A 26704-nucleotide genomic window follows, 5' to 3' on the forward strand; every position below is an offset into this window, starting at 1 on the left:
AAGATCCTTTAAGCAAACGCATGACAGGCATGTCTTTTAAATGTTCAACCTCTGGCACACATGCTTCATAAATAGAGAATATCCTCTTGTTTCTTTGGCCTTAGTCAGATCTTAGCCTTCCTTCTGCTGTGATAAGACTTCAGAGATCTTATTCTGTCACACATACCCCCGGTTTCACAGACAAGGCTTAAGCCTAGTCCCAGACTAAAGTGTAAGTCAGAGTTGTTTTAACTGAAAGAAACTTGCACTGACTGATCTTAAAATATATCAGTGCCTTTGTTTTGTCTGGAGATGCACACCAGTAATGTTTTTTCTAAGGCATGCTAATAAAAATGACTTACATTTCCGAATTGAACAATGGCCTAATCCTGGTTTAGTCTAAGCCCTGTCTGTGAAACCGGGCCATAGGCAAGATCACTCAATTATTAACACAGACTCCCAGGTGACCAAATGCTATTGCTTTTATCTCTCCTTCTCTTTGCACACACACACACACACACACTATCATCCTCTAGTCATGCTTTTTCTAAATTTTTAATTAATTGTTCCCCTTTCAATCCCTATCTTATCTTCCGTTTGTCATTTAGTCAGAGGGGCCATCAAATGTATTGATTCAAGTGATCTTTGCTAATAAAAACTAGAAAGATGAGCAGGAGCAAGAGAAGACATAGCTATGAACCCCCCAAGGACTGGAAGAACTCATAAAGTAGCCGAAACTGTAGCGGATTCCCTCATTATCAGCAAGAAGTAATTCAAAAGCTGGCACAGCCTTAATATTGAACCTTACCTCTGGAAATTTAATGAACATTTCAGTGTCTAAAGACTGTTTTTCTATTTCTGGCCAGTAAAATCATACACCAAGAAGAAACACACAATCACAGCATACATGACATTCATCACAAAGCAATTGATCAAATTCAAATTAAATGAATATCTTTGATTAACAAACTATGAAAAGATACTATACATGATTGGTCGTCAAAGACATGTTATCAAACCCAAAGGCACAAAATGGTTCAGAAGGAGAAAATTTCTGACTGGCTATTTTTCTAGATAACAGGACTCTAGGCATGTGAGGTCACAAGACAATGCAAAAATCAATGTGAAATCCTATTCACTTACTATTTATTTATGTAAAGTGCATCCCAGAAGACATGGTGCAAAGAGACCTTTGTGAAAAAGAAGTGTGCTTAATTGCAGTAAAAGTGTACTTAGTGTGTACTTCAATTATTAAAAGTATACTTTTTAAAAAGTGCACTTGCAGATAATATAATTTAAATTAAAGGCCACTTAAGTGTACTTAAAGAGAGTACACTTTAATGACAATAGGTCTTAACATACTTAAGTGCACTTTTAAAAAAAGCACTTTATAATAATGTCTAATTAATTATTACTTAAACATGCATTTTACATAATTATGACTTTATTGTATTTTAAATAAGTACACTTATTTTGATATATTTATCAATATACTAAAGCACATGCAAAATAATTGATTTTAATTTCAACTTAAGTGTTCTTCAAAATTACATTTGTTAATGTATTTTAAGTGTATTTAGTCTATATACACTATGTGCATTAATGCACTTGAAATGTATTTTTCTTCTAAACTTAAATATGCTTTCTTATAAAGTATACTCCAATAAAACTTATTGTTGAAATTTTCATCACCAGCTCTTGCGCTATGAGCTATGAGTTTAATTTTCAACATAATTTGATATACAGTGTCATTTATGAGATTACTGTATTTGTATGTAATAGTACTTTTACATCTGTGTACAGAATACTTTCAATATCATTATGTTGTTCTCACTTAAACACATTTAATTGCAAGCAAAAGGTTAACAGATCTAAACAAAATTAATTTGCATTCAAATACATTTCATTTTAGACTAGGCTACACTGCACTGTAAAAAATGACTGACTTTTAGTTAGGTGAATGAGTCATGAATGAGTCTAACAATAGTCTTTGGTCTAACTACACAATGAATTAGGACAACTTGAACTTGAACAGAAATTAAAAGCCTGAAATAACATGTAACCATGCAAAGTATCTCTTTAGTTTTATGCGCATGCGCCAAAAATTCTACGTCATGATGGCGCGGTACTTCAGCAGAGTTTGAAAAATGCACTGCGATGACAGTTGTTATTGTTTTTGACGATGACAGTTGTTATTGTTTTGTTGTTGTTTGTTTTTTTTCAAGCATTCAATATAAATTTTTAAAAAAGTTTGAAAGAAACTGGTGCATATGGATGGACGTGCTCTCTTCAGGGCTGACAGAGTAGCAGCAACCTCTGGTAAAAACAAGGGTGGTGGAGTATGCATTTATGTAAATAAATCATGGTGCAAAGACTCTGTCATTGTTGATACCTACTGCTCTGCTGAGCTGGAGTTCCTGATTATCAAGTGCAGGCCATTCTATCTACCACGTGAGTTTACTTGCATTGTTGCTGCTGCAGTTTATGTACCTCCGGACGCTAATGCTAACGTGGCTATGAAAGAACTCTGTGCTGCTATTAGCAAACTACAAACCCTGCACCCGGATGGAGCCTTTATTGTTGCTGGGGACTTCAATCACTGCACTCTTAGATCTGTTCTCCCTAAATTTAATCAAAATGTCTCCTGCACTACAAGAGGACATAAAACATTGGACCACGTTTATACTAATGTGAGTGATGCCTACAAAGTCACACCCCTCCCCCACCTGGGTCAGTCTGATCACCTCTCTTTGTTCCTGCTCCCCAAGTATACCCCGGTCATCAAACGTGTGAAACCTACAACAAGGACTGTTAAAATCTGGCTGGAAGGTGCTGACTCCACTCTTCAACATCAATTCCAGCTCACAGAATGGAGTGAGTTTGCTGCCCAGGCCACCACAAACTCTCAGATTAACATTGACACTTACACCAACTCTGTCATGGAGCACATCAACAGCTGTGTGAGCAGAGTGACTACACACAAAAAAATAAAAATCTTCCCCAATCAGAAGCCCTGGATGAACAGAGAGGTTCGCCTCCTGCTCAAAGCAAGAGATGCAGCCTTCAGGTCTGGAGACCAGGAGGCTTACAGCTCAGCCAGAGCCAACCTGAGGAAGGGTATCTGCCAGGCCAAACTCACACACAAACAGAAGATTGAAGAACACTTCAATTCTTCAGACCCCCGGCGTATGTGGCAAGGCATACAATCTATCACGGATTACAAACCACCTAACTCTGTGCCCCCCTCCAGCTCTGCCTCCCTCCCAAACGAGCTCAACCACTTTTATGCTCGTTTTGATCAAAATAATAAGGAGATCTCACTCAAAGCTGAGCATCAACCCAGTGAACTGCCTCTCACTCTCTCCACATCAGACGTTTACTCCACTTTGCGTAAGGTGAATGCACGGAAGGCAGCTGGCCCTGACGGAATACCTGGTCGTGTGCTTAAAGCCTGTGCGGAGCAGCTAGCTGAGGTCTTCACGGACATTTTCAATCTGTCCCTGGCCCAAACAACTGTCCCCACTATCTTCAAAACCTCCACCATCGTACCAGTACCGAAACATTCCACTGCCTCGGTCCCTAACGACTTCCGTCCTGTTGCACTCACCCCCATCATTGCCAAGTGTTTTGAGAAACTGGTTGCATCCCACCTAAAATCCTGTCTCCCTGCTACACTGGACCCATTCCAATTTGCCTATCGCCACAATAGGTCAACAGAGGACGCCATCTCAACAGCGCTTCACTCTGCCCTCACCCACCTGGACAGTCAAAACACACATGTGAGAATGCTGTTCATGGACTTCAGTTCTGCATTTAATACAGTAATCCCCTCCAAGCTGATCTCCAAGCTCAGCCAGCTTGGAATCAGCACACCCATCTGTAATTGGATTCTAGATTTTCTGACTAACAGACCTCAGTCCGTCAAGTTAGATAACCTCTCCTCCTCCATCATCACCCTGAACACCGGCGTGCCACAGGGCTGCGTACTGAGCCCTCTCCTGTACTCCCTCTTCACCCATGACTGTGTTCCTGTTTATGGCTCCAACACCATAATCAAATTTGCAGATGACACCACGGTGGTAGGTCTGATCAAGGATGACGATGAATCAGCCTACAGGGATGAGGTGCAGCACCTGGCTGTATGGTGTGCCACCAATAATCTACAGCTAAACACCCAGAAGACAAAGGAGATCATTGTGGACTTCAGGCGGACTAGGAGTCATGCACACACACCCATCTACATCAACGGAGCTGAAGTGGAGCGTGTGTCGAGTTTCAAGTTCCTTGGCATCCACATCTCTGATGACCTCACCTGGTCCCATAACACCTCTACTCTGGTCAAAAAGGCACAGCAGCGCCTTTACTTCTTAAGGAGCCTTAAGAAAGTTCACCTGAATCCCAGGATCCTTGTGGAATTCTACCGCTGTACCATTGAGAGCATACTCACGAACTGCATCTCAGTATGGTACAGCAATTGCTCCGCATCTGACCGCAAAGCACTCCAGCGGGTGGTGAAAACTGCTCAACGGATCACCGGCACCCAGTTAACTTCCATTGAGAACATTTATTATAAGCGCTGTCTGGGCAGGGCAAGAAACATCATCAAGGATGCCTCTCACCCTAACCATGGACTTTTCACCCTCCTTCCATCCGGCAGGCGTTACAGGTGCCTACGCTCTCGCACCAGTAGGCTCAGGAAGAGCTTCTTCCCCGAAGCTGTGACACTTCTGAACGCCACACCACCAATCTAACCTGCACCTGCTTATTACTGCACTGGTCACAGTACTTTAAACACATGCATTTGCACTACTCATATTTTGCACAGACTGCACATCGTTCAAGTCATTACACTATAAACTGTTTAAAGTTGTTACTGTACAAGCACAGTAAACTATTTCTATAAAATATTGCACTACTGCTATTTTGCATAGAATACATTGTTCTATCAATACTTTGCACACTCATCCAGCTGTATTTATTTATTACCACTGTCCTCACGTTTCTGCTGTTCATAATGTGTATATATAATCTGTAATCTATATAATCTACATTGCTCTGTTCATAATGTACATACAATCCCTACACTGCATTCCTATTTTATATTCTGTATATACTCTGCTCAATACTGTATATAGCAATTCCACTGTATATTCTGTAAATCATATCTTCACTTACTCTGCACTTATATGTATATAAAACACTATATTCTTGCACTTCTGGTTAGATGCTAACTGCATTTCATTAGCTCTGTACTTGTACTCTGCATAAATGACAATAAAGTTGAATCTAATCTAATCTAATCTAATCTAAAAAGATGCACTCCGCGTCATGTTTCTGTAATCACGCGAACAGAGGAGATGCAGCTTCATGACAAGTTTACTGCCGATGGAGAGCTTCTGGGACACTGACAAACAGCATTTCCCAGCAAGTTCATTTGGAGTACTTTTTTATTTTTATTAATTAATTAATTAATTTAATCAAACTTGCATTCACTAATGCTGGAGTAAGATTTTAGAAGAAACCTTTCGGTCCTGTTTAATGTTGGTGCTAGTAAAGGTTTGAGAATTTATGGCCTGGTTTCACAGACAGGGTTTAGACTAAGCCAAGATTAGGCCATAGTTCAATAAAGACATTTAAGCCATTTTCATTAACATGCCTTAGAAAAAACATTACTGGTGTGCATCTTGAGACAAAACAAAGGCACTGATATTTTTAAAGATCAGTCAGTGCAAGTTTCTTTCAGTTGAAACAGCTCAGAATTACATTTTAGTCTAGGGCTGATCTTAAGCCTTGTCTGTGAAACTGAGGGTACCATTGACACAGTTTGGTAATGTTTTACAATAAGGTCTCATTTGTTGTACATGGAATGATAATTTTCTTTAATCTTACATACTTTTGTATGTAAGTATGTAAGGGATTTTGCATTGTTCTCCAGACTCTTTCTAATAAGTGAGTTAAAGTGTTGCAGCTGTGTATAGTGTTGGGTTTTTCTTGTGCATCAGCAAAAAGCTTTTTTTTGTATTTGTTTTAGAGATTGTTTTGTCAATAAATGTAGAGGGCTTTCCATTTTGTGTTAGTGTTGATTGTAATAGGTAATTAATTTTTAAATAAAATTTTAAATTGCCTATACTAAATTTCTTCTTCATTGCCAGATATATATGACATTTAAGTACATTGAAATGACATTTAAGTATATTTTAGTTCACATTAATTACTTATTCAGAAGTACATATTTACCATATTTCAAAGTAGCCTACATATAAAATATACTAAAGTCCCACTTAAGTGGTTAAAAAATATCACTCAAAAGTTCAACTAATTGCATTTAATGTAATTTTAAACTGTAATATATTTGAAATCAATTACAAATAACATGCATTTAGGTGGTCGAAGACATTACATTTGATTCATGCTTAAGTGTATTGTTAACTGACATTAAAGTATAATTTAGCTAACAATTGCTTGTCAGTACATTAGTAGTACACTTTTATCATATTTTAAAGACACTAGAAGCAATTATGAGTGCATATAAAGATGTACTAAAAAGTCCCACTTAAGTGGTTTTAAAAAAATCACTCAAAAGTTCAACTTATTGTATTGTTAACACTTTATTTTGATAGTCCACTTTAGACATTCTACTAACAGTAAGTAACTTTGCAACTACATGTCAACTAGCAGTCATTAGAGTATTAGTAGACTGTCTGCTTAATATCTGCTAACACTTTATTTTGATGGGTCCACAACATACAACATACTGACTATTAGAAACTTTGCAAGTATATGTCAACTTATTCTACTAACCCTAAACCTAACCTAACAGTCCACTCTGAGAGTTAGTAGACATGTAGTTGCACATTAATGAGAGTTAGTAGACATGTAGTTGACACGTAGTTACAAAGTATATTATTTCTGCAATAAGTACACTTTATAAAAGTATACTTAAGTGCACTTCTTTTTCACAAGGGGCTTAAAGTGGAAATTATTTTGAATCACTAAAATATAAACAAGGAACCATGAACAGGGACTAACCAACCAACCAAATAAGTCTACAGAAGACAAGACCAGGTTGCAGCAAGTAGAAACAGTGCCTGTATATAAAATAATTAAGATCAGCAAATTGGTATTTAAATACCATTAAAGTGTGTTCTATAATGTTAGTTTTATTTTGATAAGCATGATGCAATACAGCATTAAGCGTACATGAAATAAATTCTGCCGTTATAAAAACCCTGATTTTGGAGCATTTGCGGAACTGAAGTTGTCAGAATAAACATGAAAAGCACTTTATCGTTGTCATCACTGAGTCTGGCCAATCGTGAAACAGCTGTGTCATCATCAGAGCTTGTAGAACTCTGGAGAAGCTGCACTGACTGAGCAAGCCAGCTGTATCCGAATTGCTCTCGTTGTACTTTAACGGCTTATGTCACTGTATCGTGGAAGTGGCACTGTCTCAAGTCAGACAAAATTTTTCATAGACATGCTCGGAAGTCGAACACACACAAGACAAATAGGTTAATAAATAACAACATACACCTCGGATCAATGAAGGCAACAAACCAGAAACACAGATAAGAGCAATATATCAAACTTGAAAATAAGACCACAAAATTGACATTAAAATAGACCACCACACCTCTGACACTGCAATAACATGCATTCAAGTAGGGTCCTGTTTCCATTTATATCCCAAATTCCATTTTATTTTTTTCATAATTCTGTTTTTACACTCTATTTTAATGGTTATATCGAATTGTATTAATCAAAAAATATTATAATTACTGTATTAATTAAAATAATAAATTCACACAATTTAATGGCAATTATTAACATTAAAATAATGACATTTTTAAGGACCAATGAAATGTTTTTTTTTTTCTTTCTCAAATTCAGTTGAATTTTTACAAAATTCTATGTTTTTCATAAATTTTCTGGATTCCATTTTAATAGTTTCATTAAATTGTAATAATCAAAAGCATCATAATTGATTTTATTAAAAAATAAGCTATTATTGTTTTTATTTATTTATTTTTCTTTTCTTTTTTTGTGTATTTAAATGTTTCTACTAAATAAATTCTGGTAAACATTTTTTCTGTTAAACATTCCTTAAAAAAAAATGTAATTAATTTTTTTTTAGTAGTAGTAATAAGTATTACATTTCTGTCACAGTTTCTTCAAGGTAAACCAAACTTTTATTTTGATGGGTTGCTGTGAAGACCTTTAAATTTCTGTTGGTATATGATATGATGGTAGTTTTTCTCGAAAGAAACTGCTAATGAAGTGATTCTTAGAGATTCCAAGAGCAGTTCTAGAGATAATGTTCATGTACTCACATGAACTTCATTCACAGAGAGACAAGGAGGATTCATATTTAAAATGTATTTTTACAGCTTAATATTCACAAACACTAGACCAGGGGTCACCACACTGGGTCCTGGAGGGCTGATGTCCAGCAGAGTTCAACACACATGCCTTGAAGATTCAAATATACCAAGAAAGACCTTGATTAGCTGGTTCAGGTGTGTTTGATTAGGATTGGAGCTAAACTCTGCAGGACACCGGTGCTACAGGAACAAGTTTGGTGACCCCTGTGCTTGACCATATCGAGTCTTGATTTAAGTGTACTGACCTACTTTTGATTTATCTATCCGAAATTTGTCACATTCCACGTTATTTTGTAAATTCCGTTTTTATGTCTGGATTCCGCAATTCCATCAAAATCAGTAATTTACAATCCTGTGGATCTGACCTAATACGTCTTTATGTATTCTTACCTGCAATGATACTGGCCATTCTGAACTATGCCACTGTTGAGACAGGGCAAAGTGCCACACATCTCTGCCAGCTCCGAACATTCCAGGTCTGCGCAAGTACTTGTGGAATTCTGTATCAAAGAAAAAGTAACAGCCCAAGGAGGTTAGTTACATGTCAAGTGGAGAAACATGCTTAAATCTAATCACACACTAAGGTGAGCTTGAACACTCTATATTTGCATCACTTAACACTTTTCCACCAAAATAGAGTTTGGCGCCTGGCCAGAACAGGGGCTCGTCCCAGGAGATCTGCAAACCCACATTTCCAGTAATTTGAAAGCCAAACACAGTAACCACAGTAATATTTATTTATGAGTCTTACTCCTAGTTTTGATAAATTTAAACATTCCAAGTAATTTATTTAGTTTTACACCATCACAAGTTGGCCTTGATGTAATGGTCTGACATAAAATAAAAGTGATAATATTATATTTGTTAATTAAATCATTTAATTCCATATAAAATAATATGACTGCATAGCGGTACGGTGAGACAAAAAAGTAAGAGCCCATGAACTTGTTTGAAGTATAAACAGACTTGATTAAAGCTGGAGTGATTTAGTTTGTGTTTTGAGTTGTTATCCTGTTCCGCAACTACTGACATTACCACTTCCTAGTTGGAGACCAACAGAACCACCTATATTTTAGAGGAAATATGCAAAACAGGACCAGATCTGCCTACAGGACAAACAAAATTAGGGACTTACATTTTTTTTTTTTTTTTAACTGATCATGAAAAAACAAGGAAATAACCAGCACTGCAGCATCCAGAGCTGAAAAAGCAGTATAGAAAAGTCATTAGCCAATTCTGCTCTCTGACTTGCACTAACCAATCCTGACATCAATAACATTTCTGACTCAGTCGTTCAAAAATGAGTAATAGAAGCAGAGAACAATCCCAGATGAAGGACAGAGACTCCCACTAATATAAGCATCGGTGCAGAGCGGCATGAAGGATTATTTCATTTTCATACAGATGAGCTCTCTTAGGAGGATGTCTCAGACAGACCAAATCAATGTCAAACAAATCAATTTAATGTGTCTGAGTGTGTGTATGTGTGTTAGAGAGAGATTAAAGTCTATATTTACTATCCATGCTCTCAAATGGTTAAATCATCTCATGAGAATTTGCTACGGACAGGCCTATGTGCTGAATTTCACTACCGAGTAAATGAAGGTCACATCAGACAATTAGTCTGCCACTGGCCCACTTTCTTCTAAATTCATCTCTTCATCACAGTAATGGCTCACGAGCAGCAGACTGTAACTGTAACAATCCAGGGAAACATTTCTAAGTGAACATGGCAGAAATGTCCCATAATTCCATTTTTTGTTCTATACTGAATATACAACAGCTTGATCAAGTCCAATCAAAAACATTGTTACATATGCCATACCCATTCTGCTATTAAAACAATTATTAATGGTTATTGTAACCTTCAACATGACACAGGCTGATCTGCTTCAGGAGTGTCACAGAAATTTGCATGTGGCATTTCAAATTAATCACATTCTCTCAGGCAAAAAATAAACATCATTATGAGCAATGTAAGAAAAAAAAAGGAAAAGGCCTCACAAGTTTGTCTGTGGCACAAGCTTCGTCCAGTTGACATCCGTTAGACTTGCAGTAGCTGTCAGCCTCAGTGGTGGTCTCACAGTTGAGGCCTGTGAAGCCCCCTGGGCATGTGCAAACATATCCATTAGCAGCGACCGTCATTCCAGCATGGGTTTGAATCGCACAGAAGCCTCTTTCGCTCACAGTAAGTACCTGCAATTAAATAATTTATTGAGAATGAATGACTATAAAATGAGCATAATTAAAATGAATAAAAACACATGGTTCTGTCAAAGCATTTCTGATTTAGACACTGGGTCTCATTCGCTAACTGTGCGTAAGCACGCATTTGTGCTTAAAATCACACTGATAAAATCAAGATTCATCAGTAAGTCTGTATTTTTGTCTTAAAACAGGTGGAATAAAATTAATGTGTTTATTTGCCAGTTCTTCTTGTTATTTTAACTTTTACAACAGTTCTATGCAACACAATGTTATCAATCTGTTACTTATGATAACACATTTGTAAATCCATCAAGTTCCAGGGCAAATTTATTACAGTGCAACATTGTTACTTGCTTGTGCGAAAACTTTGTGTAGATGCTAAAAATTATACCTGAAATTTTGTGTCAGGGTTTGTTTATTTGATTTAAGCTTTTCTTTACTTTTGTTTTACCTTTTCTTTTTATTAGGTTTGTCTTTACTTATGCTAGGTTTGCGTCAAAGATCAAATCACAGATAGATTGGGATTTTCAATAGCCCATTCCCTCTCGGAATCTTTTGTTTAGCTGAATATCATTAGTTATTTTATTAAAGTATGTTATTCTGTTTACCAGTGCCTATTATGGCACTACCTGTTTCTGATAGGGCTTTTAAGAAATTTCAAGAAATTAAAAAAAATGCAACTGTACAAAGAATCATGTTTTTTTTTTTTTTTTTTAAATACATTACTAGTCTGATTTAACACAGCTGCACTTTAGCTTCCAAATCATCTTCATAATAACTATTAGCTTCTGACTGCTTAGTGAGAACAAATGTTCAAACTTTATGACTGCAATGACAGCGGACTCCAGCATATCAACAGTACTGAGAGCCTCAGCATGGCGTCCCACGACTCTCATTTGGTCTGATGAAAAATAAGAACGTAAAGCTCATATGCCCCCCCCCCTCATTTTTCTCAATGCTTCACTAATGTGGAGGTTCAAGGGTCCAAATTAAGTCCCCATCTTCCCTGAACCGAACAACCCAATCAAACAGGCTGAAGGCTTTGGACCGAGAACATCTAGGCTGCCGGTTCCTCTAAGGTAACCGTGGATTGGAACATCAGTCTGATTTCCGCTCCCCGCAGGTTAAATTTAGACTTGACTATGCAGCACTGTAGGTTCAAGGTGAACATGATTTGATTTTATTCCCTAGTGGTGCTCTGCTTGCTTTTTCTTTTTTTTTTCCCTCCATGTTCCTCAGCAGGAGCTAACTCATTTATCTTCCTTGTTACTGTGTTTTCCTTTCCTTTTGTCGTTCAGTTTTTTAAAGCATATTCTAGCGTGTTAAGCTCACAGGATGATACAAAGGTCATCTGTCCCAGAGGCGCCCAACTGCTTTTGAGGACACACCATTGGGCGTCAGTCTAACTGTACGTCTCTCTGCAGTGTTTCTCTGGGATCCACAGTGGGAAATTGAAAATGAAAACCTCTTGACATTATAAAAACTCCAAGCTCAATATATTATTTTATTCTTCCACAAGAACTATCTTTGATTGGCAACTCTTCCTCGCAGGAGGTCTTTGAAATAGTAATGCATTATATAGGTACATGATTCAGTGTTTGATAAAGGCTTATGACTTCATGAAGGTAGATGAAAATCATAAACGCAGTGATATGAATCGGATCGCGACACCCTGCTGTGTACTACCTTGAGATATCACCCAACCAAATCAGAAGCCAACCTATTAAAACCACTCAGAAACAAGACAATTACACCATCTGAATTTCCACAAAAACCATGGGGCAGGTGAATAGCAAAATTAATAATGTATCCAATAGGGCATATCCTATTAATTCTGTAACATGCGGATATAAACACCCCTGGCAGTCTGAATAAGGTACACAAGAGAGTGGAATCAAAAGAAAATCGCATTTGAAGTGTCCCATGTGTGGGGCTCATTATTATATGTGCGTAAGGGCAGTCGGTACCCGGGCCAGCCGTTAACTTCACTGTGATTAATGGGGTGACAGCTTGGGCAAAGTCAGAGAGCTGCTGGCCCTACAGGGGGCCCAAACAGAGCAGAAATGGAGACCAGTTACTTTCACTTCCTTACAAGGTGCCCCAAGAATATGTGAGGGACTGTGTTGATATAGCCAAGCATACACATTAGCCAAGCATACACTTTAGCCAAGCATACACATAATGCATTTTATAATCTTGTACTGCAGTTATATCTGATCAAATGTACATTATTATTATTCTTTAGCTTGGGTTGAACAATTTATTTTTGCTTAGATGTAACAGCAGCTACGCTAATCATGTCTCTGCTTGTCTCTACGTTTCTGCCACGGGATTAACATCCCGTGGTAGCCAGGAATTACAGAACTTCAGTCTGGATCTAACCATTACATGATCTGAGATGACCGAACACCTGAGATGGAGGATCAGCGCCAGGAGATGACGTATGTGTCCCTGATCATAGGCAGAGGCCAGACACCTGGATGAACGCCAGAGACAGATCCCCATTGAGGACCCCGCCACTTAGACAGCCATCGGAAAAGACCACTGGAACCAGCTGAGCCCATTCAATCTGACTTGCTGCAGTTTGGAACTGAACTGCTGGTTTGTTTGGCCAGAGGAGAATTGGCCCCCCGACTGAGCCTGGTTTCTCCCAAGGTTTTTTCTCCATTCTGTCACCGATGGAGTTTTGGTTCCTTGCCGCTGTCGCCTCTGGCTTGCTTAGTTGGGGACGCTTCATTTCCAGCGATATCGCCGACCTTATTGCAAAGACACTATTTAAACTTATTGACACATTATTTTCCTTTTTTTGATATTGTGCAGTGCTTTGACACAATTTGCATTGTAAAAAAGCGCTATATAAATAAAGGTGACTTGACTTGACTTGACTTGACATGTACTGACGTCAAAGCTCAACAGTTCTGTCTAATTGAGCTGAATCATTAGTAAAATGAAGCTGCGGTAAAGGAAAATCAGATGCAAATAATTTATCCTCAAAACCCTACCAGCATTGTAAGATTTTTTGAATACTTCAGAAAGAATTAATGTCCAAAAGTGAACTTTACACTGAAGCAAACATGAAGGTACTCAAAGCTGTCACATTTAACCGCAGTGCTGAACTCTTAAGCTGTGTAACGCTAAAATCATACAACATAAGCATCAGATGCTTAACTGTATTTACACATTCATGTATATTCACTATTCAATAACTGGGTGAATAATTTACTTGTTTTCCTTAAATAAACTGAAGAAGCAGCAAAATTCATTTTTTTGACTGCCTTTTTTGATCGAGTTACTTGATTGAAACAGATTGTTTGAAAATGTAAACACAGTGTTACGCCAAAGAATATACGTTTTAAGTCAACTTAACATGAAGCGATCATGTTTGATGTACCAACTGATACAGTGGTGCTAAATTAAAATAAATTGTTTAATATAAAGTTAACAGCATGAAAATGTGTATAATGTATATGATAATAAATATTTATTAATAAATAATAAACTTAAAATCTTTCCTAACCAATTTGACCACATAATGTGGTGTGGATCAGGTTGGCAAACATGAAATTGCTACTTACAAACAACTAAAAGGATTTGAGTCAGATCCTCAAAAAAGATGCTGCCTGTCTGAAAGCATTAGAGACCATTTCAAAATCATATTTGATTTTTTTTTAAATAATGAAGCTGATGGTATTCTCAAAAGAGGCCAGTTTTCGTGATGCAGATCGCAAGTGTTCCATAGCCGTTTTACTGTGAGTGGTGAATCTTAAGTGGAAATTCATCATAAACTGTGATAGTCCTAAATCTGTGTTAGACAAACTAGAGATTTTTCTTCCGCATTAAAGCTGTAGGCATGACATTAAAGGCTGCTATCTGCTTGAACAAACTGCTGCTACACAAAATTCAATTAATCAACAAGCAAAGGCCACCTGGACCTCAGACTGGAGACTTCATCATGATGTTATTATCAGGAACACCCAAGGGACGGTGAAACTTTTGTTACACATTTGTGGGTGAGATGCTCATTAGCCCAGCAATGGTTTTACAGAAGCAAATGAGACTCAACTAATTTCCAAAAGCATGTCATGGTCGTGCCTTATAAACAGATTGGGAAGGACACAGGACTGTCTCTTTTCTACAGGAGAGGCCCCATTCATGAGTTTTATCGACCTGAGCATATAACTCAAATAAGCCACAGCCAAAGCCTTTATTAAATAATTGGCCATTTATGCACCAAGAATCTTTTATAGACTTTCTTATATGAAGGCTTCACTTGTTCCGTTTTTCAAATCTGCGTCTTCACTTAGGAAAGACAGCTTAATGTGAGCAGAGATAGAAAAAGCCTCACTCAGATTTGAGTTTGCATAATTGCGCTGCCATTGTGACGGCAGCCAAAATGACCCTTCATTAATCACATGACTCATTATCAAAACATAATGAGTCAAATGAAGCCAAACAGTAAGAAATTAAACATCCATTACTGGACCTCAGAAGAAATATCGCTCTATTGTGAAGTGCATAATTTACAGTGGCTTTCTAAAACAGACATCTAATTGAATGTGTTTGATTTTAAGCAAAAACTGTAATCATACTTGCCTGTATATCCTGTGAAACATTCACATCTGTAGGAAGTTGAGGAGACTTGTACACAAGCTCCTTCTTTGCACCCTTTACTGCAATTTTGATGTCCAATGATTTCAGAGCAGTTGACACCTAGAGTATGAAAATATAGATATTACATTGAATTCATGCATATTTATTCAGTACATTATCCACTTCTTGACGTCTTCTAAACTTCTCAACTATCTAAGCTAATAGATTGTGTAAAAAGTGTAAAAGACTGGATGACCAATAATTTCCTCCTACTAAAGTCAGATAAGACAGAGATATTACTTATTGAGATAGTCCAAAATGCAGCGGCTAGAGTTCTTACCAGATCAAGAAAATAATGATCATATTACTCCAATTTTACAGTCTCTGCACTGGCTATCTATTAAGTTCCGTATCATTTACAAATTATTATTACTTGCCTATAAGGCCCTAAATGGTTTAGCACCTGCGTACCTAACTTGTCTTCTACCACGCTACAATCCAACCCGCTCTCTAAGGTCGCAAAACTCTGGACTTTTGGTAGTACCTAGGATAGCAAAGTCCACTAAAGGAGGTAGAGCCTTTTCACATTTGGCTCCCAAACTCTGGAATAGCCTTCCTGATAACATTCGGGGTTCAGATACACTCTCTCTGTTTAAATCTAGATTAAAGACACATCTCTTTAGCCAAGCATTCACATAATGCATCTTATAATCTTGTACTGCAGTTATATCTGATCAGACGTACATTATTATTATTATTCTTTAGCTTGGGTTGAACAATTTATTTTTGCTTAGATGGAACAGCAGCTACGCTAATCATGTCTCTGCTTGTCTCTCCGTTTCTGCTAGGAATTACAGAACTTCAGTCTGGATCCAACCATTACATGATCTGAGATGACCGAACACCTGAGATGGAGGATCAGCGCCGGGAGATGACGTATGTGTCCCTGATCATAGGCAGAGGCCAGACACCTGAATGAACGCCAGAGACAGATCCCCATTGAGGACCCCGCCACTTAGACAGCCATCGGAAAAGACCACTGGAACCAGCTGAGCCCATTCAATCTGACTTGCTGCAGTTTGGAACTGAACTGCTGGTTTGTTTGGCCAGAGGAGAATTGGCCCCCCGACTGAGCCTGGTTTCTCCCAAGGTTTTTTCTCCATTCTGTCACCGATGGAGTTTTGGTTCCTTGCCGCTGTCGCCTCTGGCTGTTGGGGACGCTTCATTTCCAGCGATATCGCCGACCTTATTGCAAAGACACTATTTAAACTTATTGACACATTATTTTCCTTTTTTGATATTGTGCAGTGCTTTGTCACAATTTGCATTGTAAAAAAGCGCTATATAAATAAAGGTGACTTAATACGATAGCACTGTGTGAGGAGGAGAGTAAAATTTAAGCCATTTTCTTTTTTGAACTGAATTTTTTAATTGAACGTCACCGCAAATTATTTGACCGCAACGGTTCAATTAAATATTAAATTCAATACAATGTTCAATATTCTCGGGGTCTGAACTGATATAGCAATATTGACAAACTTACTGTTTTGGCAAGAGGCGGGGCGGTACTGAAACACCGTCTAAGCTGTTCGCCAATCACAACACACTGGGACAGCTAACCAATCACAACACTCGCTTTTCGGAAGTTGGGCCTTCATCAAACCCGGAACTAATCGAGCCGTTTGCGCAAGGCTGGGGAGAGAGGTATTGTAATATAATGTAAATTATGTGAAAAATAGTGCGATTTTCGAACCACCAAGCATGAGAGCATGTTCTAGTACACCCCCAAAACAAAATCAAGACTTTGTAAAAGAGCATAATAGGACCCCTTTAATGTCTTCGAGCTGAAGATGGAGCGAGTGACTTGGTTATGATATTTACCAACTGTGATCAATTTCGGTTCTCTGCTTTAATGTGACTCAGATCACACTGGCCCAGTTATGATAGCATGTTACCCAGCGGTCTCTAAGGAACGCCTCCAGTGCTTTACAATTAATTATTCAGTAGACATAAAAACAAACCACATTAGCTAGTATGACAACATTACACCACTATGAATACTCTACTCTCCTTGGTGCTCACCAAGAGACCAACATTTAAACAACATTTGAAAGCCGATTTTATTGACAAGCAAGATTGGGAGAAGAAAATAAAATGGTAGGAGGAGGAAAACTATAAAGTATCGCACAATTAAAGAATACTTTCAGGTGGCACAAAAACATATGAGAATAATTACCATGATTAGAGAACTAAGGAGATGGGGGTGGGAGATACAATCATTTTAAAAATGCTTATTCAAATAAATGGTCCATAGGGGCTCTAGTTTTGAAATAATTGCACAGTGCTAAATGTAGAACACTTGCAATTATGACAGATAAATAATAAATAAGTGTCTTTAAAGAAACTAGGCTGTACTCTGTAGGTGGGTGGACACCCATTAAACCTCCCCCATCCATTATGATTGAAAGGTCAGCATGGATTCATAATGGACTCTGCATTAAAGCGATGTTAAGCTAGCATTAAGCTCAGTCGGCAGCATTTGTGGCATAATGATTATTGCAACAGAAAATATTTTTGACTTGTCCCGTATTTTTATTAATTTTTTTTTTTTTAAAGCAAAAATTACGGACGGGTTATAGCTAGGCATTTTCAATGGAAATAAACAGTGTCGTGCACCATTCATAATTTAATTAAAAATACCTTTTAAATTCCTGAATTTGATTTAAATCAGCAAACAGAAATCAGAATTGGATTTTGAATGTAAGAAAGCATTCAAATTAATTGAAATAAAATTTACTGAAATTCAAAGGTTAAAAGTTTGAAAATTGAAAAGTTTAGAAAAATTGGAGGTTTAAAGGTTGAAATGTATTACATTTATGTATTTCATCATATTTAATCATTTAACTTTTGTGGACCAGCGTCAAAGAAAATTGTATTTTCTAGAATGCATTACATGTGCTTAATAAAAAAACAAACAAAAAAACAAAAAACAAATTGCATTCATAAATTCTTCTTCCTGTCTTTCCAAACTTTCTGTGGAGTGTGGCCGATTTAATTTAAATTCCAACTCATGAGTACTTCCCTTTTAGGTGCATAATTCTTACTGCAGGTTTTGCTTAATGCAATAAAAGCTGTCAATTGAGCTTAACTTGCATTGAGCTCGCAATATGCCTTTAAGTTGCAAAAGGTGTATTAAATAACAGACACATGTTCTTTAAGGCAAACTAGAGTTCCTCACCTGTAAATGGAGCTGAGCAAAGACATTCATAAGGTGAGAGATCTGTGTAGGCTGTTTTCTTTCTCAGGCAGGTGCCTCCATTTAAGCATGGCTGATCATAGCATCCATCAGTGTTCTCGCAATAATGTCCTGAAAAGTGTTTGTGGCACTGACAGCTAAATGAATCATCTTTAAATGTAGTTCTGCATTCACCATTTCCCGAACACAGACGGAGAAGAGGTGAGCCCTGGCAGTACTGAGGCTTTACCAGAAGTGCAATGCGTAGGCCAAGCCTACACAGATGACTACTGCCTCTATGATCGACCATGAAGTAATTCATACCAGATGTCAGCCATTTCGATTCCACTTGCAAAGTGCCATTAATACTGTTGGCAAACACCAACTGCTCCTTTTGTGGCTCTAAAATCAAGCAATTTTCAAACTCATCTTTGGACACATTGATTAGATGGACACCATATTGTTCCAGCTTTCTGTCAGCAGAAACAAACATCACATCTCCAAGTTGAAATTCCAGTGGGCAAAGCTGAGGAAAGTGATATGGCCCAGTTGTCCACAAGCGTCCATTTGTTTCTGTTTGTCTATTCCAGCAAGGGGTCAAGCTGCTGCAGGTGTTCTCCATAAGGGTACACCTCACACTGATGTTCTTTGGCTGAGTGTGCCATTCACGAGAAGTGGCTCTGCGGCAGGTTACCTGGCTGTAGACGGTACCATCTATTACACAGCTGAGCAGCAAGGCAATGATAACTAGGTCTGGGTTTCTCATGTTTGTCTTTCCTCAATCTTGACTGTTTCTTTATTTAGCCACTTGATGCGTTACTTCAGCCAGATGCATTTCTGGAATGCTGAACAGTAGGTTTTGATTGTAAAACAAGCATGTAGATGTTTGTAAGCAAATGTGTTCAATCCAATAATGTAGCATGTTGCAAAAATAGCATGATTACTGCCTTGAAAATTGAAAAAAAAATAAATATCTCAAAGTTACATATAGCGCTACAGGACTATTTTACATAAAAATGAAAATTCTGATGTTACCCGTCACAGTTTCCGGGTGCAAACGCTCTATCAAATTTCAAAAGAAAAAAACAAGTGGTGCTAATATAGACTTAAAGTGTGCTGTAGTACTGCTGAACAGTCATGATTGTAACCTATTGAGTAATCTACTGAATTCTCCAATGGCCACAATGAGATATTCTCACTTGAAATGGAGTAGAGGTTTGGACCAGGAAACAATATTTGACAACATGACAACAAGACCTTTTTTAATTGTATCACATTCAGTACAGACAGCAAACTCGCATTCACACTTTCAAAATGTGATTCAGTCAAAAGATTCAGCAAGCAACCTTAACTAAGCAATCTGTACATTTTGACAATATTAAGTTTACAAATGAACAACAGCACCCAAATGAATGTTCATCGGAATGCAGTCACATCAGGAAAAACATGGTTATTCTGAACTGTTTTTGTATGAACAGGAGCTTAATTCTTAAAAACAAATTCTTCAACTTTTGTCTTCCACAGAAAAAAATAATAGCATACAGGTTTGGAATAACATGAGGGTGAGTAAATAATGGCAGAATTATTATTTTTGGGTGAGCAATGGGTTATAATTGGGTTATTCCTTTAACTTGTAGGCATAGCTCCTGTGGATGAATAAAAAAGCATCAGCATTAGTTGTGAAACTGGATAAATAAGGAACTTGTGCATAGAATACAAAATAAGAAAACCTCCGGCGAGTATGACATACATTAAGTGGCGCAAGCTTTAAATGTAGTTTCAGGGCTCTTTCACAACCCTGCAGAACCATGGATTTCTCCCACAGCTTGGCATCGCTCTGCCCCCAGGGAATCAACTTCAGTAAAATGGCCAGCTCTCTGCTCTACCTGCCTGCATGAGGCTAGTCAAACTAATGAGCAGTCACATTTGACTCTCCTTTCCTGTGTGCTCTCAATCTTGGACTGCTTGCCTGGAAGAAACATTGCCCTCAAATCTCTCACCACGAGTGGCAAGGAGGGCAGTAACTGGCTGCTCCACTTGTCATAGTCACTGAGGTTTCTGTCAGGTATGTTGCACCCACTTTTCCTAGTTGTGTAGACTGAAATAAAATCAAGTTTGCCTTCATTTTAATTTATTCTTTTTTACAGAAAAGTATTGTTGTAGTCTGTTTTTGTAACATTTGATTGTTAAAGGGATGAAAACGAAAATTCTGTCCTCTTTTACTTTCATCATGACGTTCCAAACCTCTATGCATTTTTTTTCCCCACACACAGATATATATATATATATATATATATATATATATATATATACATACATTTGTAACCAAACAGTTTTGGTGACCATTGACTTCCATTGTATTGACATTTCTCAAAATATGTCCTGTTATGTTCCCCTGAAGAAAGAAAGACATACAGGTTTGGAACAGGGGGAGTAAATAACAGAATAACATAATTTCCATTTTTGTGTGATATATTCCTTTAACATAACAAAGAGCACTGTATTACTGTGTATTCAGTAGCCAGCACGAAAGGCCTTGATGTCTATGGCTTAATCATAGAAATGACTTTAATGGCCTCTTACCATAGGCAGACAATTTCCACTTTTGATTTGCCATTATAGGATCTACAGTCTATACCACTTTAGTATCAAAATTGTTCTAAATTATGTCAATAGCATACCTATGAGGACCTTTCAGCACAAACATATTAAGACCTCTTATCTGACTACATCTATTCACATATGCTGTTACATTCTTGGAACACTTATTTCTATAGCTGTTCTTGCCATATGCAGGTCTCTTGAAACTGATGTGGTATTTTGTAGCCTTGCATGGAAGCCCCTACCTAATCTGACCTGACAGGGCATTGCAATTAAATGTAATACTGTGGAAAAATTAAGTGCACCCCATGAAACATTTAGTCCTTTTTTCAATATATGTGGGCATATTGATACTGGAAGTTTATTTTGGCATTACTGATGGGAGAAAAGATTATAATCAATTTCTCAAATGATAGTGATAACTTGTCTTTTAAGTATTTTCTTCAACAACAATGTGTTCAGTTCAATTGTGCTCTGTGAAAAAAAAAAAAAAGTGTACCCCCATATTTACCAGGTATTTGCCCCTTGACATGAAACTTACTCATAACTTTCTCAAAATTATGTCTCAGTAACTTTCCTTCTGATAGACTCAGGCAGGTGTTTTGATCTTGACATGAAGGTACCATATGGTACTTGGCATGACGATATATGTCCAAACCAGACCTTTCTTTTTTTAATGACATTATACTAACTTCAACTTCTTTCTACTAATTGATGCATCTAATTTCTAATTTTATATTTGATACATTTTAGATTGCTAAATATGGGAGTGTACCATCATTGTACAGATCAGTACAAAATGTTTTACAAAATTTCAAGTGTTGTTTGTTAAATTATATAGCCTTTTCTCTGTTGACACTTGTGAAATGCCAATCCAATATCTGTGTCCTGATATGTTGATTTTTTTTTTGTATTATATTCATGGTGTGTGTATTTTTTCACAGCATTGTAGGTAAATTATGTCACATGAGAGTTCTTATAGTATTCATTGAATCACCCTGTAAATTGTCAAAGGGTTTACTTGTTATTGCTTCTAAGTGTCATGTATGTAACAGAAGTGGTCAGGACAAAGAGGATAGTGAATATAGCAGGCGTTTATTGATTCAGCAGAGTGGTTACTGTAGAGGCAGGTGAGTAGAAACTTGATACTGAACAGGTAGTTGAAAGGATATACTGAGGCTTGGTGTATCTTTCCAGGAACTCATGGAAGACGGGAGGCGGCACACACCCCAGGATGGCAATGGAGACTGATTGCGGGAGGAGGACAGACGAAGGAGAGGAACTGAAGGAAAGTCTGTTTAGCCGGTAGGTATCAGGTGAGTAACAGCGAGGTGCTGTGAGAGTCCACTTCGTAAGTTCAAGATCAGACAATGAACTGGAGTGGGGTGTGTGCTTAAGTAGTGCGGGATTGATTGGGTGCTGATGAGGTACAGGTGGCGTGACTTAAAACTCAGGTGACAGAGTTGGTGCTGGAGCCCGGCCGATCTGTGACAATGTGGTATTAGGAGGAGTGACATTCTCATTCAAGAGAGTCTGATTGGGGTGTAAAATTAAATATCTTGAGTGATGAGTCAGTATTTTTGGTTTTCAAAACTTCGGAGTAGAGTATCACGTGGAATGACTCTAACAAACATGGACTAAAAGCTGTGAAAACCTGCTGAGGTTTTCATCTACCTCTTGTTTTGTTACACACTCATATCTCACATCTGAGCAAGTGTGATGTTAGCAAAGCTTGAGCTTCCCTAAGGTAGAAACAGCAAGTGACAGTGACTAAATAAAATATTCCCTCTCTGTCTCACACACTTTCTGCAAACTGATCTCTCCGTGTCATCCACAAAGAGGAGTTAAATCAGACCGAGTCTCTCGCTCCCTCAGGTCCTGCTCAGGCTTGTAAGGCAGATAAAAGAATAGTGTTATGTAGATATATCTGTGTCTTCAAAATTCCCATACCTTCATCTGTGAATGATGGTAATAATAACAAATAATGATGACTTTCTCATTGGCTGTGACACATTCTTATTGGATAAGCTGAATAAAGGAGGAGGAGCTAAGAGGTCTGTGATTGACAGTATGATCATGTTCCTAGAATATAAACATTCCATGCTGTGCAAACAGCAAGAACGCTTCTGGTTGGCTGTGATTTGTGACTTCTTGTATTGTGTTTTTGTGCAGTGTGGACAGACAAATCTGTCTTGTCGAAACTGGTTAGGGCAGAATCTGGTGAATCTGACAACCAGAAAGTGTCCAAACCATTTTTATCTTTTATCGTTTGAACAGTACATCCATTGTTTTATAATTTAAAATCTTGTCTCTCAAACTTTTTTTGTCAAATGTTTTTCTTTAAAATTGTGCTTGTGCTAGCTCCCCCCCCCCCCCCCCAAATAAATGCCACTTGGTTTGACATTTTGCTAACTGAGAGTAGCTAAAATGTCCAAATTCTGATTGGAGCCACTGTACTGTGTATATACTGGCCATGACCGAGGAAGATAGCTGATATTTTTAACAAGACTAAATTGAGTTGAATTGAACTAAACAATAATAAAAATCGACACAAGATTAGCTTTAATTGTTCATTGAGTATTTCCACATGTCCAAACCCTTCGCTTGCCCCTGCATTTAACTTCTGACTCTTTTCATATCAGTCAAGGAACTGTGTGTCCCCTCGACAGAGAAGTGATCTCTATCCCAGAGCTGCGTGATCAAAGCGTATAGATGGAAGGCTGACAGATATAGAGAACTGAGAATCTTCCTGTGTGTGGAGCCAGAGGCAAGACTGTACTATCACCATGTCGTCTACTGGCAGATGGATGTCACAGGGACACGAGAAAGCTCAGATTCAGCAGTTCAAAGCTTAGACACCCTTAAAACAGTATGAACACTGATGGGAGGAATGATGACATTATGCTCCAACTCAATAAAGGCAAGTGGAATGAGGCTACAAACTGAAGCAAGACTATGAAGTAATGGACACTGAAAGAAATCGGTCAACTTCCGATTTCTAATTATGTTCCTTCAAGCTTTGGCATTTCAAAGTGTATCAGAAATGAACAGCCACTGCTGTGTAATGTAATTATGCAAATACCTCATCTTCTCCGAAAGTATGTGACTTTAATTAGAGCACAGGTTCTCCCACCGGAGAAGCGGACATACTGGTTGGACACATCCTTTATCTGTTTGGACAGATATTATCTCACTGTACAAAAAGCATATTTTTCTATGGAGCTTGAACCAGTCGCTCAGGAGGTGGGGATGTTAATCATAGCGCAATCAGAAGCTAATTATTTCTGCTCTGAAGGAAAAAGGAGACCTGAAAAAGGGCACTTCTGTGCCAAAAGAGTGAAGTGTTTCTTTACTCTAAGAGGCTAAATGCAAAAGCACAATTGTGTTCCAAAATATGTAAAGCCGCTAAAAATAAACTGATTGATTGAGGCAGGGGGTTTGTTATGGGAGGGCTGACAAGAGCTACAAAGAGGCCTAATGGTTTCTTACAAATATGGGCTGCTAGATTGGCCAATGATGTCTCTTCAGCATTCAGCACGGATAACAAGGAACTTGCTCACACATGCACAAAACAGACAACAAATCAATAGACATATCTAGATCATCTTCAGTGACCCTCGTAACCGACAAGACCATTTATTCATTACGAAAGAGAGGCCCTAAACAGTCAATCACATCACAATGTAAAGAAAGACAACTAGATTATAAGGAACTGTAAATCTTACATTTATTCAGATCTACAGCATAATTGCGTACATGTACAAATGATGCAGGAATAGAAAACAATAAACTTTCATAGAAACTGTTATTTTCTTTTACTTTATTGTACAATTTTATTTTAAGCTATATATATATATATATATATATATATAAATATATTTATATATATACACATATATACACATGAGGGGAAGTCGTGGCCTAATGGTTAGAGAGTCGGACTTGTAATCCAAAGGTTGCGGGTTCGAGTCTCGGGCCAGCAGGAATTGTAGGTGGGGGGAGTGAATGTCCAGCGCTCTCTCCACCCTCAATACCACGACTGAGGTGCCCTTGAGCAAGGCACCGAACCCCCAACTGCTCCCCGGGCGCTGCAGCATAAAATGGCTGCCCACTGCTCCGGGTGTGTGTTCACGGTGTGTGTTCACTGCTGTGTGTGTGCACGTTGGATGGGTTAAATGCAGAGCACGAATTCCGAGTATGGGTCACCATACTTGGCTGAATGTCACTTCATATATAGATAGATATATAAATAGCTCTGTTGGCTGTGGAGTCATTTGCAAAGACATTTGCAAATATGATTAAAAGATGAATATGAGACAAAACTACAGAATGTCACATTTATTATTAGCCGTTTCAACACATATATGTTTTACAAAATGAAAAGAACAGCACTTTTAGAGTTCATCCCACTCATTGATGTGAGCATAAGTATTGGGACAGTTGAACATAAGGCATATATAAAAGATTAAAAGCTACAATTTAGTTGCAGATCCCATGTGCACAATCACAGCAGTGAGTCTGTGACCCGTGGACATCACCAGACTCTTGGTCTCATCCTTTGAAATGCTTTTCCCAGCCTTTAATGCAGCCAATTCCAATTGTTGCTTGTTTTGGGGAGTTTCTGCCTTTACTCTCCTCTCCAGCTGGTGAAATTCATGTTCAATCGGATTTAAATCTGGAGATTGACCTGGTCAATCTAAGACTTTCCATTTCTTTGCCCTTATAAATTCCTTGACTTAACTGGCAGGGTGTTTTGGGTCATTGTCCTGATGCAATATGAAGCACTTCCCAATGAATCTGGTGGCTCTTTCTTGAATATTGGTAGGCAAGATGGGTTTGTACCCTTCCAAATTTATTCTGCTACTGTCATCATACATTAAGTCATCAGTAAAGTTGAGAGGGCCTGTTCCAGAGGCAGCCATGCATGGCCATGCCACGACACCACCTCCACCATGCTTTACAGACGAGGCTGTATGCTTGGGATCATTGCAGAATTCTGTGTCAAAGTCTTCTGAGGACAGTAAATTGTCAGAGCATCACCCCAGGTTTCTGGAAGTTGTTGGTGATTTTACAGACACGTCTTTTAGGATACATTTTCACAGCTTTTATGATCTGTCATCAACTACTGTTGTTTTCTCAACTGATCAGGTCGTTGTTGGTTGCTGGTGTCGCTGGTGGTTTCCAAACTCTTGATTTCTCCATGCTCTTTATTTTTGCTAGAGCTCTAACTGACTTCCTCTTTTCTTTTAGCATCCAAATTGCTTGCTTTTCTCTCAAAATCAGCTCCCTCGTTTTCATCCTGGTTTGTGTGTGTCATCATCGAATGCAAGATTCAGAATGCAGAAGTAATGGCTATAACTGATACGACACATTCCCTGCTTTTAATATCTGAAGAATTAATGCAACAGGACACAGCTGATCACTTAGAAAGACCTGTGAGGCAACTGTTCCAATACTTATGCTCACATCAGATAGAGGGATGAAACTCTAAAAGTGCTGAACTGCTTAGCTGGTAAAACATATGTGTTGAATCACCCAATATATAAAACTCACCACAGTTCTTGAGGGTGTATTTAAGTCCCCCCCCCCCCCCCCCCTCCTCATAATTTCATCTTTACACCTTGCAAATGTGACTTTTTTCCCCATAAATTACAGCTACAATCTCACAATGTGACCTTTTTTCTTGTATTTAGCTTTATCTCATGATTAC

The 26704-nt window shown here is 38.0% G+C and overlaps 1 pseudogene across 1 annotated transcript in view; it reads right to left on the bottom strand.

Moving 5' to 3' along the window:
- LOC306882570 (protein eyes shut homolog) overlaps nucleotides 1-19159 on the bottom strand; it is a 219487-nt pseudogene extending 200328 nt beyond the window's left edge. Inside the window, exons 1-4 of the transcript in view lie at nucleotides 18397-19159; nucleotides 15162-15278; nucleotides 10365-10556; nucleotides 8751-8860 (exon numbers count right to left, since the gene is read on the bottom strand). The product of the transcript in view is annotated as a protein eyes shut homolog (transcript). The remainder of the gene's footprint in view (nucleotides 1-8750; nucleotides 8861-10364; nucleotides 10557-15161; nucleotides 15279-18396) is intronic.
- Nucleotides 19160-26704: the final 7545 nt, after the last annotated feature.

This window comes from Barbus barbus (assembly GCF_936440315.1).
Source record: "Barbus barbus genome assembly, chromosome: 16".
NCBI classification, from domain to species: Eukaryota; Metazoa; Chordata; class Actinopteri; order Cypriniformes; family Cyprinidae; genus Barbus; species Barbus barbus.